Source organism: Notolepis coatsorum (genome assembly GCF_963971535.1).
Source record: "Notolepis coatsorum genome assembly, chromosome: 4".
In the NCBI taxonomy this organism is placed as follows: domain Eukaryota; kingdom Metazoa; phylum Chordata; class Actinopteri; order Aulopiformes; family Paralepididae; genus Notolepis; species Notolepis coatsorum.
In genome coordinates, this window is record NC_140168.1 from 137,544,321 (window position 1) to 137,560,477 (window position 16,157).

Sequence of the window (16,157 nt, forward strand, 5' to 3'; positions counted from 1 at the left end):
ACACTAGAATAATGTAGAGGATGCACACTAGAATAATGTAGAGTGGCACACTAGAATAATGTAGATGCTGCACAGTAGAATAATGTAGAGGCTGCACACTAGAATAATGTAGAGGCTGCACACTAGAATAATTTAGAGGGTGCACACTAGAATAATGTAGATGGTGCACAGTAGAATAATGCAGAGGGTGCACAGTAGAATAATGTAGAGAGGGCACACTAGAATAATGTAGAGGCTGCACACTAGAATAATGTAGAGGGTGCACACTAGAATAATGTAGAGGCTGCACACTAGAATAATGTAGAGAATGCACAGTAGAATAATGCAGAGGGTGCACAGTAGAATAATGTAGAGGGGGCACACTAGAATAATGTAGAGGCTGCACAGTAGAATAATGTAGAGTGGGCACAGTAGAATAATGCAGAGGGTGCACACTAGAATAAGACAGAGGGTGCACACTAGAATAATGTAGAGGATGCACACTAGAATAATTTAGAGGGTGCACACTAGAATAATGTAGATGGTGCACAGTAGAATAATGCAGAGGGTGCACAGTAGAATAATGTAGAGAGGGCACACTAGAATAATGTAGAGGCTGCACACTAGAATAATGTAGAGGGTGCACACTAGAATAATGTAGAGGCTGCACACTAGAATAATGTAGAGAGGGCACACTAGAATAATGTAGAGAGGGCACACTAGAATAAAGTAGAGGGGGCACACTAGAATAATGTAGAGGCTGCACAGTAGAATAATGTAGAGTGGGCACAGTAGAATAATGCAGAGGGTGCACACTAGAATAAGACAGAGGGTGCACACTAGAATAATGTAGAGGATGCACACTAGAATAATGTAGAGGCTGCACACTAGAATAATGTAGAGGCTGTACAGTAGAATAATGTAGAGGCTGCACACTAGAATAATGTAGAGGCTGCACACTAGAATAATGTAGAGGCTGCACACTCGAATAATGTAGAGAGGGCACACTAGAATAATGTAGAGGCTGCACACTAGAATAATGTAGAGGGTGCACACTAGAATAATGTAGAGGCTGCACAGTAGAATAATACAGAGGGTGCAAACTAGAATAATGCAGAGGGTGCACACTAGAATAATGCAGAGGCTGCACACTAGAATAATGTAGAGGATGCACACTAGAATAATGTAGAGACTGCACACTAGAATAATTTAGAGGATGCACACTAGAATAATGTAGAGGCTGCACACTAGAATAATGTAGAGGCTGCACACTCGAATAATGTAGAGAGGCACACTAGAATAATGCAGAGGCTGCACACTAGAATAATGTAGAGGATGCACACTAGAATAATGTAGAGGATGCACACTAGAATAATGTAGAGGCTGCACACTAGAATAATGTAGAGGCTGCACACTAGAATAATGTAGAGGGTGCACACTAGAATAATGTAGAGGCTGCACAGTAGAATAATGTAGAGGGAGCACAGTAGAATAATGTAGAGGGAGCACAGTAGAATAATGCAGAGGGTGCACACTAGAATAAGACAGAGGGTGCACACTAGAATAATGTAGAGTATGCACACTAGAATAAAGTAGAGGATGCACACTAGAATAATGTAGAGGATGCACAGTAGAATAATGTAGAGTGGGCACAGTAGAATAATGCAGAGGGTGCACACTAGAATAAGACATAGGCTGCACACTAGAATAATGTTGAGTGGCACACTAGAATAATGTAGAGGCTGCACAGTAGAATAATGTAGAGGGTGCACACTAGAAGAATACAGAGGGGCACACTAGAATAAGACAGAGGCTGCACACTAGAATAATGTAGGGAGTGCACACTAGAATAATGTAGAGAGGGCACACTAGAATAATGTAGAGGGGGCACACTAGAAGAATGTAGAGGGTGCACACTAGAATAATGTAGAGTGGCACACTAGAATAATGTAGAGGGTGATCACTAGAATAATACAGAGGGTGCACACTAGAATAATGTAGAGGGTGCACACTAGAATAATGTAGAGGGTGCACACTAGAATATTGTAGAGGGTGCACACTAGAATATTGTAGAGGGTGCACACTAGAATAATGTAGAGGGTGCTCACTAGAATAATACAGAGGGTACACACTAGAATAATGTAGAGTGGCACACTAGAATAATGTAGAGAGGGCACACTAGAATAATGTAGAGGGTGCACACTAGAATAATGTGGAGGGTGCACACTATAATAATGTAGAGAGTGCACACTAGAATAATGTAGAGGCTGCACACTACAATAATGTAGAGGGTGCACACTAGAATAATGTAGAGAGGGCACACTAGAATAATGTAGAGGCTGCACACTAGAATAATGTAGAGGGTGCACACTAGAATAATGTAGAGGCTGCACAGTAGAATAATGTAGAGGGAGCACAGTAGAATAATGTAGAGGGGGCACAGTAGAATAATGCAGAGGGTGCACACTAGAATAAAAGACAGAGGGTGCACACTAGAATAATGTAGAGGATGCACACTAGAATAAAGTAGAGGGTGCACACTAGAATAATGTAGAGGATGCACAGTAGAATAATGTAGAGTGGGCACAGTAGAATAATGCAGAGGGTGCACACTAGAATAAGACAGAGGGTGCACACTAGAATAATGTAGAGAGGGCACACTAGAATAATGTAGAGGGTGCACACTAGAATAAGACAGAGTGTGCACACTAGAATAATGTAGAGGATGCACACTAGAATAATGTAGAGTGGCACACTAGAATAATGTAGATGCTGCACAGTAGAATAATGTAGAGGCTGCACACTAGAATAATGTAGAGGCTGCACACTAGAATAATTTAGAGGGTGCACACTAGAATAATGTAGATGGTGCACAGTAGAATAATGCAGAGGGTGCACAGTAGAATAATGTAGAGAGGGCACACTAGAATAATGTAGAGGCTGCACACTAGAATAATGTAGAGGGTGCACACTAGAATAATGTAGAGGCTGCACACTAGAATAATGTAGAGAATGCACAGTAGAATAATGCAGAGGGTGCACAGTAGAATAATGTAGAGAGGGCGCACTAGAATAATGTAGAGGCTGCACACTAGAATAATGTAGAGAGGGCACACTAGAATAATGTAGAGAGGGCACACTAGAATAAAGTAGAGGGGGCACACTAGAATAATGTAGAGGCTGCACAGTAGAATAATGTAGAGTGGGCACAGTAGAATAATGCAGAGGGTGCACACTAGAATAAGACAGAGGGTGCACACTAGAATAATGTAGAGTGGCACACTAGAATAATGTAGAGGGTGCTCACTAGAATAATACAGAGGGTGCACACTAGAATAATGTAGAGGTTGCACACTAGAATAATGTAGAGGGTGCACACTAGAATATTGTATAGGGTGCACACTAGAATAATGTAGAGGGTGCACACTAGAATAATGTAGAGGGTGCACACTAGAATAATGTAGAGGGTGCTCACTAGAATAATACAGAGGGTGCACACTAGAATAATGTAGAGGGTGCACACTAGAATAATGTAGAGGGTGCACACTAGAATAATGTAGAGGGAGCACAGTAGAATAATGTGGAGGGTGCACACTATAATAATGTAGAGAGTGCACACTAGAATAATGTAGATGCTGCACACTAGAATAATGTAGAGGGTGCTCACTAGAATAATACAGAGGGTGCACACTAGAATAATGTAGAGGGTGCACACTAGAATAATGTAGAGGCTGCACACTAGAATAATGTAGAGGCTGCACACTAGAATAATGTAGAGGCTGCACACTAGAATAATGTAGAGAAGCACAGTAGAATAATGCAGAGCGTGCACAGTAGAATAATGTAGAGGGTGCACAGTAGAATAATGCAGAGCGTGCACAGTAGAATAATGTAGAGAGGGCACACTACAATAATGTAGAGGCTGCACACTAGAATAATGTAGAGGGTGCACACTAGAATAATGTAGAGGCTGCACACTAGAATAATGTAGAGGGTGCACAGTAGAATAATGCAGAGTGGCACAGTAGAATAATGTAGAGAGGGGACACTAGAATAATGTAGAGGCTGCACACTAGAATAATGTAGAGGGTGCACAGTAGAATAATGCAGAGTGGCACAGTAGAATAATGTAGAGAGGGCACACTAGAATAATGTAGAGGATGCACACTAGAATAATGTAGAGTGGGCACAGTAGAATAATGCAGAGGGTGCACACTAGAATAAGACAGAGGGTGCACACTAGAATAATGTAGAGGGTGTACACTAGAATAATGTAGAGGGTGCACACTAGAATAATGTAGAGGGTGCACACTAGAATAATGCAGAGAGGCACACTAGAATAATGTAGGCAGTGCACACTAGAATAATGTAGAGAGTGCACACTAGAATAATGTAGAGGGTAAACACTAGAATAATGTAGAGGATGCACACTAGAATAATGTAGAGGATGCACACTAGAATAATGTAGAGGGTGCACACTAGAATAATGTAGAGGGGGCACACTAGAATAATGTAGAGGATGCACACTAGAATAATGTAGAGGATGCACACTAGAATAATGTAGAGGGTGCACACTAGAATAATGTAGAGGGTGCACACTAGAATAATGCAGAGGGTGCACACTCGAATAATGTAGAGGATGCACACTATAATAATGTAGAGGATGCACACTATAATAATGTAGAGGGTAAACACTAGAATAATACAGAGGGTGCACACTAGAATAATGTAGAGCGGCACGCTAGAATAATGTAGAGGGTGCATACTAGAATAATGCAGAGGGTGCATACTAGAATAATGTAGAGGATGCACACTAGAATAATGTAGGGAGTGCACACTAGAATAATGTAGAGGGGGCACACTAGAATAATGTAGAGGGTGCACACTAGAATAATGTAGAGTGGCACACTAGAATAATGTAGAGGGTGCTCACTAGAACAATACAGAGGGTGCACACTAGAATAATGTAGAGGGTACACACTAGAATAATGTAGAGGGGCACACTAGAATAATGTAGAGAGTGCACACTAGAATAATGTAGAGGGCGCACACTAGAATAATGTAGAGAGTGCACACTCAAATAATGTAGAGGAGCACTATATTAATGTGGAGGGTGCACACTATAATAATGTAGAGAGTGCACACTAGAATAATGTAGAGGCTGCACACTCGAATAATGTAGAGGGTGCTCACTAGAATAATAAAGAGAGGCACACTAGAATAATGTAGAGGGTGCACACTAGAATAATGTAGAGGCTGCACACTAGAATAATGTAGAGGCTGCACACTAGAATAATGTAGAGGGTGCACACTAGAATAATGTAGATGGTGCACAGTAGAATAATGCAGAGGGTGCACAGTATAATAATGTAGAGAGGGCACACTAGAATAATGTAGAGGGTGCACACTAGAATAATGTAGAGGGTGCACAGTAGAATAATGCAGAGAGGGCACACTAGAATAATGTAGAGGCTGCACACTAGAATAATGTAGAGAGGGCACACTAGAATAATGTAGAGGGTGCACACTAGAATAAAGTAGAGGGTGCACAGTAGAATAATGTAGAGGCTGCACAGTAGAATAATGTAGAGTGGGCACAGTAGAATAATGCAGAGGGTGCACACTAGAATAAGACAGAGTGTGCACACTAGAATAATGTAGAGGATGCACACTAGAATAATGTAGAGTGGCACACTAGAATAATGTAGATGCTGCACAGTAGAATAATGTAGAGGCTGCACACTAGAATAATGTAGAGGCTGCACACTAGAATAATGTAGAGGGTGCACACTAGAATAATGTAGATGGTGCACAGTAGAATAATGCAGAGGGTGCACAGTAGAATAATGTAGAGAAGGCACACTAGAATAATGTAGAGGCTGCACACTAGAATAATGTAGAGGGTGCACACTAGAATAATGCAGAGAGGGCACACTAGAATAATGTAGAGGCTGCACACTAGAATAATGTAGAGAGGGCACACTAGAATAATGTAGAGGGTGCACACTAGAATAAAGTAGAGGGTGCACAGTAGAATAATGTAGAGGATGCACAGTAGAATAATGTAGAGTGGGCACAGTAGAATAATGCAGAGGGTGCACACTAGAATAAGACAGAGTGTGCACACTAGAATAATGTAGAGGATGCACACTAGAATAATGTAGAGTGGCACACTAGAATAATGTAGATGCTGCACAGTAGAATAATGTAGAGGCTGCACACTAGAATAATGTAGAGGCTGCACACTAGAATAATTTAGAGGGTGCACACTAGAATAATGTAGATGGTGCACAGTAGAATAATGCAGAGGGTGCACAGTAGAATAATGTAGAGAGGGCACACTAGAATAATGTAGAGGCTGCACACTAGAATAATGTAGAGGGTGCACACTAGAATAATGTAGAGGCTGCACACTAGAATAATGTAGAGAATGCACAGTAGAATAATGCAGAGGGTGCACAGTAGAATAATGTAGAGGGGGCACACTAGAATAATGTAGAGGCTGCACAGTAGAATAATGTAGAGTGGGCACAGTAGAATAATGCAGAGGGTGCACACTAGAATAAGACAGAGGGTGCACACTAGAATAATGTAGAGGATGCACACTAGAATAATTTAGAGGGTGCACACTAGAATAATGTAGATGGTGCACAGTAGAATAATGCAGAGGGTGCACAGTAGAATAATGTAGAGAGGGCACACTAGAATAATGTAGAGGCTGCACACTAGAATAATGTAGAGGGTGCACACTAGAATAATGTAGAGGCTGCACACTAGAATAATGTAGAGAGGGCACACTAGAATAATGTAGAGAGGGCACACTAGAATAAAGTAGAGGGGGCACACTAGAATAATGTAGAGGCTGCACAGTAGAATAATGTAGAGTGGGCACAGTAGAATAATGCAGAGGGTGCACACTAGAATAAGACAGAGGGTGCACACTAGAATAATGTAGAGGATGCACACTAGAATAATGTAGAGGCTGCACACTAGAATAATGTAGAGGCTGTACAGTAGAATAATGTAGAGGCTGCACACTAGAATAATGTAGAGGCTGCACACTAGAATAATGTAGAGGCTGCACACTCGAATAATGTAGAGAGGGCACACTAGAATAATGTAGAGGCTGCACACTAGAATAATGTAGAGGGTGCACACTAGAATAATGTAGAGGCTGCACAGTAGAATAATACAGAGGGTGCAAACTAGAATAATGCAGAGGGTGCACACTAGAATAATGCAGAGGCTGCACACTAGAATAATGTAGAGGATGCACACTAGAATAATGTAGAGACTGCACACTAGAATAATTTAGAGGATGCACACTAGAATAATGTAGAGGCTGCACACTAGAATAATGTAGAGGCTGCACACTCGAATAATGTAGAGAGGCACACTAGAATAATGCAGAGGCTGCACACTAGAATAATGTAGAGGATGCACACTAGAATAATGTAGAGGATGCACACTAGAATAATGTAGAGGCTGCACACTAGAATAATGTAGAGGCTGCACACTAGAATAATGTAGAGGGTGCACACTAGAATAATGTAGAGGCTGCACAGTAGAATAATGTAGAGGGAGCACAGTAGAATAATGTAGAGGGAGCACAGTAGAATAATGCAGAGGGTGCACACTAGAATAAGACAGAGGGTGCACACTAGAATAATGTAGAGTATGCACACTAGAATAAAGTAGAGGATGCACACTAGAATAATGTAGAGGATGCACAGTAGAATAATGTAGAGTGGGCACAGTAGAATAATGCAGAGGGTGCACACTAGAATAAGACATAGGCTGCACACTAGAATAATGTTGAGTGGCACACTAGAATAATGTAGAGGCTGCACAGTAGAATAATGTAGAGGGTGCACACTAGAAGAATACAGAGGGGCACACTAGAATAAGACAGAGGCTGCACACTAGAATAATGTAGGGAGTGCACACTAGAATAATGTAGAGAGGGCACACTAGAATAATGTAGAGGGGGCACACTAGAAGAATGTAGAGGGTGCACACTAGAATAATGTAGAGTGGCACACTAGAATAATGTAGAGGGTGATCACTAGAATAATACAGAGGGTGCACACTAGAATAATGTAGAGGGTGCACACTAGAATAATGTAGAGGGTGCACACTAGAATATTGTAGAGGGTGCACACTAGAATATTGTAGAGGGTGCACACTAGAATAATGTAGAGGGTGCTCACTAGAATAATACAGAGGGTACACACTAGAATAATGTAGAGTGGCACACTAGAATAATGTAGAGAGGGCACACTAGAATAATGTAGAGGGTGCACACTAGAATAATGTGGAGGGTGCACACTATAATAATGTAGAGAGTGCACACTAGAATAATGTAGAGGCTGCACACTACAATAATGTAGAGGGTGCACACTAGAATAATGTAGAGAGGGCACACTAGAATAATGTAGAGGCTGCACACTAGAATAATGTAGAGGGTGCACACTAGAATAATGTAGAGGCTGCACAGTAGAATAATGTAGAGGGAGCACAGTAGAATAATGTAGAGGGGGCACAGTAGAATAATGCAGAGGGTGCACACTAGAATAAAAGACAGAGGGTGCACACTAGAATAATGTAGAGGATGCACACTAGAATAAAGTAGAGGGTGCACACTAGAATAATGTAGAGGATGCACAGTAGAATAATGTAGAGTGGGCACAGTAGAATAATGCAGAGGGTGCACACTAGAATAAGACAGAGGGTGCACACTAGAATAATGTAGAGAGGGCACACTAGAATAATGTAGAGGGTGCACACTAGAATAAGACAGAGTGTGCACACTAGAATAATGTAGAGGATGCACACTAGAATAATGTAGAGTGGCACACTAGAATAATGTAGATGCTGCACAGTAGAATAATGTAGAGGCTGCACACTAGAATAATGTAGAGGCTGCACACTAGAATAATTTAGAGGGTGCACACTAGAATAATGTAGATGGTGCACAGTAGAATAATGCAGAGGGTGCACAGTAGAATAATGTAGAGAGGGCACACTAGAATAATGTAGAGGCTGCACACTAGAATAATGTAGAGGGTGCACACTAGAATAATGTAGAGGCTGCACACTAGAATAATGTAGAGAATGCACAGTAGAATAATGCAGAGGGTGCACAGTAGAATAATGTAGAGAGGGCGCACTAGAATAATGTAGAGGCTGCACACTAGAATAATGTAGAGAGGGCACACTAGAATAATGTAGAGAGGGCACACTAGAATAAAGTAGAGGGGGCACACTAGAATAATGTAGAGGCTGCACAGTAGAATAATGTAGAGTGGGCACAGTAGAATAATGCAGAGGGTGCACACTAGAATAAGACAGAGGGTGCACACTAGAATAATGTAGAGTGGCACACTAGAATAATGTAGAGGGTGCTCACTAGAATAATACAGAGGGTGCACACTAGAATAATGTAGAGGTTGCACACTAGAATAATGTAGAGGGTGCACACTAGAATATTGTATAGGGTGCACACTAGAATAATGTAGAGGGTGCACACTAGAATAATGTAGAGGGTGCACACTAGAATAATGTAGAGGGTGCTCACTAGAATAATACAGAGGGTGCACACTAGAATAATGTAGAGGGTGCACACTAGAATAATGTAGAGGGTGCACACTAGAATAATGTAGAGGGAGCACAGTAGAATAATGTGGAGGGTGCACACTATAATAATGTAGAGAGTGCACACTAGAATAATGTAGATGCTGCACACTAGAATAATGTAGAGGGTGCTCACTAGAATAATACAGAGGGTGCACACTAGAATAATGTAGAGGGTGCACACTAGAATAATGTAGAGGCTGCACACTAGAATAATGTAGAGGCTGCACACTAGAATAATGTAGAGGCTGCACACTAGAATAATGTAGAGAAGCACAGTAGAATAATGCAGAGCGTGCACAGTAGAATAATGTAGAGGGTGCACAGTAGAATAATGCAGAGCGTGCACAGTAGAATAATGTAGAGAGGGCACACTACAATAATGTAGAGGCTGCACACTAGAATAATGTAGAGGGTGCACACTAGAATAATGTAGAGGCTGCACACTAGAATAATGTAGAGGGTGCACAGTAGAATAATGCAGAGTGGCACAGTAGAATAATGTAGAGAGGGGACACTAGAATAATGTAGAGGCTGCACACTAGAATAATGTAGAGGGTGCACAGTAGAATAATGCAGAGTGGCACAGTAGAATAATGTAGAGAGGGCACACTAGAATAATGTAGAGGATGCACACTAGAATAATGTAGAGTGGGCACAGTAGAATAATGCAGAGGGTGCACACTAGAATAAGACAGAGGGTGCACACTAGAATAATGTAGAGGGTGTACACTAGAATAATGTAGAGGGTGCACACTAGAATAATGTAGAGGGTGCACACTAGAATAATGCAGAGAGGCACACTAGAATAATGTAGGCAGTGCACACTAGAATAATGTAGAGAGTGCACACTAGAATAATGTAGAGGGTAAACACTAGAATAATGTAGAGGATGCACACTAGAATAATGTAGAGGATGCACACTAGAATAATGTAGATGGTGCACACTAGAATAATGTAGAGGGGGCACACTAGAATAATGTAGAGGATGCACACTAGAATAATGTAGAGGATGCACACTAGAATAATGTAGAGGGTGCACACTAGAATAATGTAGAGGGTGCACACTAGAATAATGCAGAGGGTGCACACTCGAATAATGTAGAGGATGCACACTATAATAATGTAGAGGATGCACACTATAATAATGTAGAGGGTAAACACTAGAATAATACAGAGGGTGCACACTAGAATAATGTAGAGCGGCACGCTAGAATAATGTAGAGGGTGCATACTAGAATAATGCAGAGGGTGCATACTAGAATAATGTAGAGGATGCACACTAGAATAATGTAGGGAGTGCACACTAGAATAATGTAGAGGGGGCACACTAGAATAATGTAGAGGGTGCACACTAGAATAATGTAGAGTGGCACACTAGAATAATGTAGAGGGTGCTCACTAGAACAATACAGAGGGTGCACACTAGAATAATGTAGAGGGTACACACTAGAATAATGTAGAGGGGCACACTAGAATAATGTAGAGAGTGCACACTAGAATAATGTAGAGGGCGCACACTAGAATAATGTAGAGAGTGCACACTCAAATAATGTAGAGGAGCACTATATTAATGTGGAGGGTGCACACTATAATAATGTAGAGAGTGCACACTAGAATAATGTAGAGGCTGCACACTCGAATAATGTAGAGGGTGCTCACTAGAATAATAAAGAGAGGCACACTAGAATAATGTAGAGGGTGCACACTAGAATAATGTAGAGGCTGCACACTAGAATAATGTAGAGGCTGCACACTAGAATAATGTAGAGGGTGCACACTAGAATAATGTAGATGGTGCACAGTAGAATAATGCAGAGGGTGCACAGTATAATAATGTAGAGAGGGCACACTAGAATAATGTAGAGGGTGCACACTAGAATAATGTAGAGGGTGCACAGTAGAATAATGCAGAGAGGGCACACTAGAATAATGTAGAGGCTGCACACTAGAATAATGTAGAGAGGGCACACTAGAATAATGTAGAGGGTGCACACTAGAATAAAGTAGAGGGTGCACAGTAGAATAATGTAGAGGCTGCACAGTAGAATAATGTAGAGTGGGCACAGTAGAATAATGCAGAGGGTGCACACTAGAATAAGACAGAGTGTGCACACTAGAATAATGTAGAGGATGCACACTAGAATAATGTAGAGTGGCACACTAGAATAATGTAGATGCTGCACAGTAGAATAATGTAGAGGCTGCACACTAGAATAATGTAGAGGCTGCACACTAGAATAATGTAGAGGGTGCACACTAGAATAATGTAGATGGTGCACAGTAGAATAATGCAGAGGGTGCACAGTAGAATAATGTAGAGAAGGCACACTAGAATAATGTAGAGGCTGCACACTAGAATAATGTAGAGGGTGCACACTAGAATAATGCAGAGAGGGCACACTAGAATAATGTAGAGGCTGCACACTAGAATAATGTAGAGAGGGCACACTAGAATAATGTAGAGGGTGCACACTAGAATAAAGTAGAGGGTGCACAGTAGAATAATGTAGAGGATGCACAGTAGAATAATGTAGAGTGGGCACAGTAGAATAATGCAGAGGGTGCACACTAGAATAAGACAGAGTGTGCACACTAGAATAATGTAGAGGATGCACACTAGAATAATGTAGAGTGGCACACTAGAATAATGTAGATGCTGCACAGTAGAATAATGTAGAGGCTGCACACTAGAATAATGTAGAGGCTGCACACTAGAATAATTTAGAGGGTGCACACTAGAATAATGTAGATGGTGCACAGTAGAATAATGCAGAGGGTGCACAGTAGAATAATGTAGAGAGGGCACACTAGAATAATGTAGAGGCTACACACTAGAATAATGTAGAGGGTGCACACTAGAATAATGTAGAGGCTGCACACTAGAATAATGTAGAGAATGCACAGTAGAATAATGCAGAGGGTGCACAGTAGAATAATGTAGAGAGGGCGCACTAGAATAATGTAGAGGCTGCACACTAGAATAATGTAGAGAGGGCACACTAGAATAATGTAGAGAGGGCACACTAGAATAAAGTAGAGGGGGCACACTAGAATAATGTAGAGGCTGCACAGTAGAATAATGTAGAGTGGGCACAGTAGAATAATGCAGAGGGTGCACACTAGAATAAGACAGAGGGTGCACACTAGAATAATGTAGAGGATGCACACTAGAATAATGTAGAGGCTGCACACTAGAATAATGTAGAGGCTGTACAGTAGAATAATGTAGAGGCTGCACACTAGAATAATGTAGAGGCTGCACACTAGAATAATGTAGAGGCTGCACACTCGAATAATGTAGAGAGGGCACACTAGAATAATGTAGAGGCTGCACACTAGAATAATGTAGAGGGTGCACACTAGAATAATGTAGAGGCTGCACAGTAGAATAATACAGAGGGTGCAAACTAGAATAATGCAGAGGGTGCACACTAGAATAATGCAGAGGCTGCACACTAGAATAATGTAGAGGATGCACACTAGAATAATGTAGAGACTGCACACTAGAATAATTTAGAGGATGCACACTAGAATAATGTAGAGGCTGCACACTAGAATAATGTAGAGGCTGCACACTCGAATAATGTAGAGAGGCACACTAGAATAATGCAGAGGCTGCACACTAGAATAATGTAGAGGATGCACACTAGAATAATGTAGAGGATGCACACTAGAATAATGTAGAGGCTGCACACTAGAATAATGTAGAGGCTGCACACTAGAATAATGTAGAGGGTGCACACTAGAATAATGTAGAGGCTGCACAGTAGAATAATGTAGAGGGAGCACAGTAGAATAATGTAGAGGGAGCACAGTAGAATAATGCAGAGGGTGCACACTAGAATAAGACAGAGGGTGCACACTAGAATAATGTAGAGTATGCACACTAGAATAAAGTAGAGGATGCACACTAGAATAATGTAGAGGATGCACAGTAGAATAATGTAGAGTGGGCACAGTAGAATAATGCAGAGGGTGCACACTAGAATAAGACATAGGCTGCACACTAGAATAATGTTGAGTGGCACACTAGAATAATGTAGAGGCTGCACAGTAGAATAATGTAGAGGGTGCACACTAGAAGAATACAGAGGGGCACACTAGAATAAGACAGAGGCTGCACACTAGAATAATGTAGGGAGTGCACACTAGAATAATGTAGAGAGGGCACACTAGAATAATGTAGAGGGGGCACACTAGAAGAATGTAGAGGGTGCACACTAGAATAATGTAGAGTGGCACACTAGAATAATGTAGAGGGTGATCACTAGAATAATACAGAGGGTGCACACTAGAATAATGTAGAGGGTGCACACTAGAATAATGTAGAGGGTGCACACTAGAATATTGTAGAGGGTGCACACTAGAATATTGTAGAGGGTGCACACTAGAATAATGTAGAGGGTGCTCACTAGAATAATACAGAGGGTACACACTAGAATAATGTAGAGTGGCACACTAGAATAATGTAGAGAGGGCACACTAGAATAATGTAGAGGGTGCACACTAGAATAATGTGGAGGGTGCACACTATAATAATGTAGAGAGTGCACACTAGAATAATGTAGAGGCTGCACACTACAATAATGTAGAGGGTGCACACTAGAATAATGTAGAGAGGGCACACTAGAATAATGTAGAGGCTGCACACTAGAATAATGTAGAGGGTGCACACTAGAATAATGTAGAGGCTGCACAGTAGAATAATGTAGAGGGAGCACAGTAGAATAATGTAGAGTGGGCACAGTAGAATAATGCAGAGGGTGCACACTAGAATAAAAGACAGAGGGTGCACACTAGAATAATGTAGAGGATGCACACTAGAATAAAGTAGAGGGTGCACACTAGAATAATGTAGAGGATGCACAGTAGAATAATGTAGAGTGGGCACAGTAGAATAATGCAGAGGGTGCACACTAGAATAAGACAGAGGGTGCACACTAGAATAATGTAGAGGCTGCACACTAGAATAATGTAGAGTGGCACAGTAGAATAATGTAGAGGGAGCACAGTAGAATAATGCAGAGAGTGCACACTAGAATAATGTAGAGGATGCACACTAGAATAATGTAGAGTGGCACACTAGAATAATGTAGAGTGGCACACTAGAATAATGTAGAGGCTGCACACTAGAATAATGTAGAGGCTGCACACTAGAATAATTTAGAGGGTGCACACTAGAATAATGTAGATGGTGCACAGTAGAATAATGCAGAGGGTGCACAGTAGAATAATGTAGAGAGGGCACACTAGAATAATGTAGAGGCTGCACACTAGAATAATGTAGAGGGTGCACACTAGAATAATGTAGAGGCTGCACACTAGAATAATGTAGAGAATGCACAGTAGAATAATGCAGAGGGTGCACAGTAGAATAATGTAGAGAGGGCACACTAGAATAATGTAGAGGCTGCACACTAGAATAATGTAGAGAGGGCACACTAGAATAATGTAGAGAGGGCACACTAGAATAAAGTAGAGGGGGCACACTAGAATAATGTAGAGGCTGCACAGTAGAATAATGTAGAGTGGGCACAGTAGAATAATGCAGAGGGTGCACACTAGAATAAGACAGAGGGTGCACACTAGAATAATGTAGAGGATGCACACTAGAATAATGTAGAGGCTGCACACTAGAATAATGTAGAGGCTGTACAGTAGAATAATGTAGAGGCTGCACACTAGAATAATGTAGAGGCTGCACACTAGAATAATGTAGAGGCTGCACACTCGAATAATGTAGAGAGGGCACACTAGAATAATGTAGAGGCTGCACACTAGAATAATGTAGAGGGTGCACACTAGAATAATGTAGAGGCTGCACAGTAGAATAATACAGAGGGTGCAAACTAGAATAATGCAGAGGGTGCACACTAGAATAATGCAGAGGCTGCACACTAGAATAATGTAGAGGATGCACACTAGAATAATGTAGAGACTGCACACTAGAATAATTTAGAGGATGCACACTAGAATAATGTAGAGGCTGCACACTAGAATAATGTAGAGGCTGCACACTCGAATAATGTAGAGAGGCACACTAGAATAATGCAGAGGCTGCACACTAGAATAATGTAGAGGATGCACACTAGAATAATGTAGAGGATGCACACTAGAATAATGTAGAGGCTGCACACTAGAATAATGTAGAGGCTGCACACTAGAATAATGTAGAGGGTGCACACTAGAATAATGTAGAGGCTGCACAGTAGAATAATGTAGAGGGAGCACAGTAGAATAATGTAGAGGGAGCACAGTAGAATAATGCAGAGGATGCACACTAGAATAAGACAGAGAGTGCACACTAGAATAATGTAGAGTATGCACACTAGAATAAAGTAGAGGATGCACACTAGAATAATGTAGAGGATGCACAGTAGAATAATGTAGAGTGGGCACAGTAGAATAATGCAGAGGGTGCACACTAGAATAAGACATAGGCTGCACACTAGAATAATGTTGAGTGGCACACTAGAATAATGTAGAGGCTGCACAGTAGAATAATGTAGAGGGTGCACACTAGAAGAATACAGAGGGGCACA